The 5512-nt window shown below is 40.8% G+C and overlaps 1 long non-coding RNA gene across 2 annotated transcripts; it reads right to left on the bottom strand.

The window, feature by feature from the left end:
• Nucleotides 1–1148: 1148 nt before the first annotated feature.
• On the bottom strand, nt 1149–5281 carry LOC125518553. Of its 2 annotated transcripts, none has more exons than XR_007288028.1 (6): nt 4963–5281; nt 4808–4869; nt 2873–3871; nt 2694–2792; nt 2378–2552; nt 1149–1467 (listed from the first exon to the last, which is right to left on the bottom strand). It is a non-coding gene; the product is annotated as an uncharacterized LOC125518553 (long non-coding RNA). The 2 variants fall into 2 exon arrangements; XR_007288029.1 differs by having other exon boundaries at nt 3049–3871; nt 4963–5280.
• Nucleotides 5282–5512: the final 231 nt, after the last annotated feature.

Here is a 5512-nt window from a genome sequence, read left to right on the forward strand (position 1 = left end):
AACTAACTCATTAGTTGCAATGTTTGCAAGGCTTATAGTGATGCGCATTACCGAGTGGCCTAGATACCTCTCCGACAATCGGAGTGACAAATCCTAATCTTGAAATACGCCAACCTAACAAGTACCTTTGGAGACACCTGTAGAGCACGTTTATAATCACCCAGTTACGTTGTGACGTTTGGTGGCACACAAAGTGTTCCTCCGGTAAACGGGAGTTGCATAATCTCATAGTCATAGGAACATGTATAAGTCATGAAGAAAGCAATAGCAACAAACTAAACGATCAAGTGCAAGCTAACGGAATGGGTCAAGTCAATCACATCATTCTCCTAATGATGTGATCCCGTTAATCAAATGCCAACTCATGTATATGGTTAGGAAACTTAACCATCTTTGATCAACGAGCTAGTCAAGTAGAGGCATACTAGTGACACTCTGTTTGTCTATGTATTCACACATGTATTATGTTTCCGGTTAATACAATTCTAGCATGAATAATAAACATTTATCATGATATAAGAAAATAAATAATAACTTTATTATTGCCTCTAGGGCATATTTCCTTCAGGGGGGGCAGCCCTAGCCCTCCTTCTCTCTCACACACAAGGCCCATGTTGGCCCATTAGTTCCCCCGGGGGTTCCGATAACCCCTCCGGCCACTACACCACGACACTCAAAACAGCGTCAAAGAATCTATCAGCAAAGGTCACCTAAGGCGACACATTTAGTGTCGGCAAAGACCTTTCCCGACAGAAAGGAGTTGTCGCCTATAGTCCTGCCGAGAAAGGTCTTTACCGACAGATAAATCTAGGCCGGCAGACAGTATGACGCCATTTGTGAGATCTACACCGACAGACATTTCTACACCAACAGACAACTCTATGCCAACAAATCATCTGTTAGTGTGATATGCCGACAGATTGTGCGATGTGCATTTCTACACCGACAGTTTGTCTATCAATGCGCTATGCCGACAGTTTGTGTGACGTCAGATACTTCTACCGACACATTTGTTGCCAGTGTTCTACATTTCAGCACAAATGCAAGTGCACAATATTTTGAATGCAATTACATTCATAATATTAAACTCATGTTCAATATGCAATACATACAAACAATTGCACTCTTCTATTCATCACAAGATATCATTGACCAATGCGTTCATTCAATATATATAGAAGATTCATTAGTTTTCTTCACTCAAGTTAGCTACAACCATTATGGAAATGCACAAGTCACATATACAAGAGAGGCATGTTACAAACATAATGGCCAAAGTTCATAAGAGACCAAGTGCTTGTTCACTGGACTGCTACTGCTACAGAATATTATGGAAGACCAACTCTTTAATTGCCAAACCAAATCAACTTCCGTATGAACAAAATGTGTCATCCATGTTCTCAACAAAAGCAATCACGAGAACATCTTCAATCAGCCAGTGGACTTGCTACTTTCTACCATTTGTCCCTACAAAAGAACTCATATGTTTCAGCAATCTTTGAAATAATACAATGTATTCAAATTTATGAGTTGCCTTCGAGTCCAAAGGTCTAAGAAACAAGCATTATTACATATACATGTGCCAACAGTCATATATGTAATAGTGTACTTGGTGAAAACAAGTCAATTTAAAAGACATCGCTTGTGTTGTGGTTCATGCATGCTATGAAACATTTTGTGGTATACAATAGGGGTTCGCATATGTTGTTTTCTGCTATGGTTAAAATCCTAAAACTAAACAGATGCTGCAATAGGCTACGCCACCTATGTTTACCTAAAAAAGGAGTCAGGTGTAATCCTAACATGTGGACTGAACTAAATATGCTTCGCAGAAAAATAATGGTCAAGTATTTTTTTTGTGGCTGATCTTTAAAAGAGAGCAAGCTTCAGTTTAGCTACTAGGAATTGCACACTGACAGACAATTGTACCACTGACCGTATTTGAACAAATATGCAAGCAAACATTCAGTTTAGCTTGCGTACTAAATCACACATTTAGCCTGCGTACTATTTGCATGACAATGGCGGTTGCGTTGCACACATATAAACGTAGAAACCAAACATTCTATGTTCTACTATAGCCCAGATTTAGTATCACCTTATCGTGCCCTTAATTCTTATCTATTTCCAATAGAAACTAGATACTCTAGTAGCCTCATGCATCATCTATTTATAATGACACTACAAACTGCACTACATGTGTTTAGTTATGATGCATGAAACCTGACAAGAAAAATGCAAAGATTGCCCAAAAGAAGAATCATATTGTTTAGCTCAAACTGAGGACCCTTTTCCCCATTCTGAACCTATCTCTTCCTACCCAAGCATCAAGCGAAACATGGCAATGCCAACTCATGGAAAAAAGTAAGAATAATACCTAGTGTTTCCACATTTCCGATTCCTTGAGAAAAGAGAACTTGATGCATCTCTCCAATTTATCGTTGCATTTTTTCTGTGCGCCCTAGTAGAGTAGAAACTTGTTCATCTTGTCGATGAAATTGAATTTCCATTGCAAGTGTTGTTGGTGGTTCAGCTGCTTCTTCAGGTTGTTTCTGCAAAAAAAATAGAGCAAATGAGGCACCTAATTTATTTCTACAATGAAGTCAGTGCAATGTATACTTGTCATCGATTAATATGCAGTCACGTGCATGGCTGTACTAAAGAAAAACACATGATGTGTATGTGTGACTAACAATTAGTGTCTCCGCTTGTGCGGTAGGAACTCCAATTTTACGTGTATGTGCTCTGACAAATATTTCATCTCTCTGCATGTCATAGCCAAGTTCTTCAGCCTGCAACAATTTTTTTCCCTAATAATTAGAAAACCAACTAATCGGATGCATAACTTTCAAAAGGAGGTGCTTGAGTTTACCAATTCAAGCCTGCTACGAGCATAGCTCTTGATGCCAGCTACACTTAGCAATGACAACTCCGAATAAACTTAATTATTGGCTCGCTGGGACGAGCCGCCTACTTCCCCAGAGGGCCTCATGTTTTCTCCCAATGCTAAATATTTTCTTTTTATTTCAACAAGAGCTCTCAACTTACTTTTGTTTTCTGCAATACTTGCAAGCCTCGATTGTTCATATGCTCGGAGCTCACTTCCACCTCTTGTTCCTTCCATCTTTTCTCCTGCAAGTAGCACATATCAGACCATGATGCTTAATAAAAAATAGTGCAAAATATGCATACTGAGAAAATTATGTGATGAGTTAAATACATGGCAACAACTTTTATCGAGAAGCAGCAGGTTAAAACTGCACTATCCACCAAGCAACTTCGTGTGAATTAGTAGTATAATTAAGAAACATAGTTATGAAAATATAGATAGGAGAAGTGGACATTCATTACGAATATACATACCAAATAGAAAAAAACGTAAATAGTAGGGCGCCAAGGAAGAACAAACTGAGACTAGAGAAATGCAATTTTCCATTACCCCTTTTATCCCTACAATTTCGTGACTATGATTTCTGAAGTTTACGGAGATCTCCACTTGAGCAGACTAAAACAGAAGTTAAAATAAGATATGCCACAAACAGACTTGAGCAGAGAGTAAATGGAGGCTATGTTAGCAGATTCAGAAGGTTTCTTGATTTAGTAAACATTAAACTTGTGATCCCTGAGACAACAAACAAGTAGAAATAATGAGCACCTAGATTAGAAGTCTACTGGTTAGGAGTGAAAGAACAAGAAGATATCCAGTACAAGAAAAAGGAAATTCAGAGGCATGAGAAATATGTTTGAGCTCCTTCTAGAACTGCACAGAAATGGAGGTAGTGGTTCAGAAGTGTGCTCATCTCCTCCTCCTCATTCTTTCTCTATGCCTTGAGCTCATTCTGGAGCTGGTTTGCATCAACCTTTTGTAATCCTGTGGCACAAGAGTTGAATCCATTAATTGGTACATAGATAGATAAAAACACGTGACTGAAATTCTGAAACTGAAGCAACATCGATACAAGTAGCGCAGAAAAAGAAAAAATATTAAATTGGTTTATCATTAATTACTTTATTGTGCAAATTAATTGTCAGAGTTTGGAGCTGTTACGGAAATGCATGTCCTATTTTAGAGCTAGCACTCAGGAAATAACATGTCCAAATTATCAAAAGGGAAATATGTTTGATATGAACTCTGAAGCAATAACAACAATCTTAGACAAGCCGAGGAATAAACTAGCAGATGGTTTACAATATAATCCGTTGCCAAGCTATATAACACCCCCCGTAAATTTGGGCTGCATGTATAACAAAAGGAAAGGCAAGTAGGTCAACATACAGCGGAAGCAACTAATGGCCACCACACCCCATAATCTCTCTCTTCATTTTTTAGTCTCTAAAATAAATAAATAATGATTGTGAAATCTGAGGCACAACTGAAGGAAAAGCAAATTCGCATAATCATTTAAAACTTCCCATACACTACATACAGAGTCCAACTTTTAGTGTTAATATTGACCTTATAACATGTTCTGTACAAAGATGCAAACTGCAATACTAATTTCACAATTTCCCACCGGCACTTTTGGAATGTGAGTTGCTAATTAACGACAAGCACAATGGCCTTCTAGGAAACTAAATGTACATACTACATCGGGTAAATTTTCCAAATACAGGTGGCCAACATAATTTATTCAGTCTGAAACTTAAGGTGCTGCAAAGGATTGTGCTTCATTGGTTCAAGAGAAGGAAATTTGGATTGCGGGACCTCTCCTTTTCTCACCCCTGAAGAAATAATTACTGTTGTGCAGTAAGCAAATTCAGGCCGGAGGAAGGAGACGAACAGAAGGGGAGAGAAGAAAATGCTTACATTTGTCCATGGCGTCAGAGTAGCGGCGTCCCCGGAAGGGAAGAAGCAAGCACATAGAGCACCTGCGTGCGGGCGTGAGGAAACCACATCAGGAAGGGGAGCGGCCAAAACAAAACTAACCAACAGCCCGGGGGAGAGAGGGGCAGGGAGGAGACCTTCCATGGCGGCTGCCGGTGCGTGGTTGTGGAAATGGAGCCATAGGTGGATCTGGCGCTGGGAGCAGAGGAGCTCGACGTCGGACGGCGCTGGCCGATCTAGGTGCGCCAGGGCCGCCGCCTGGCCTGCTTCGGTCGCGGTGGATCTCCTGCTTTGGGAGGCGCCGTTGGTGGTGGGAGAGGCGGCAGCGCGAGCAAATCGGCCGGCAAGTCAGGGGCCGGCGGCGGCAGGTGACCTAGGTTTAGGTTTAGGTGGGAGAGTGTGTGGCGTGGGAGGAAGAGAAAAGAGTTTTTTTTAGTTGAAGATGGGTGGCCGGGCGGAGAAAGAGATAAGATGGGCTTAGCCAAAATTTTGGAGTCTCTCGCGCGCAAAACTTGTCCCGCGTGGCTCGGTCCAAACATACGCCGACACTTTTTCTATCGCCAAGCAACAGCGACGGATAATCTAACAGCCAAAAAAGCATACGCCGACACATTGTATGTCCGCACACATTTAAGCATTAACGACACATAGAACGTCGTCACTCTAGAGCAACTCTCACAATCGATG

The sequence above is a fragment of the Triticum urartu genome, chromosome 7, assembly GCF_003073215.2.
Source record: "Triticum urartu cultivar G1812 chromosome 7, Tu2.1, whole genome shotgun sequence".
NCBI classification, from domain to species: domain Eukaryota; kingdom Viridiplantae; phylum Streptophyta; class Magnoliopsida; order Poales; family Poaceae; genus Triticum; species Triticum urartu.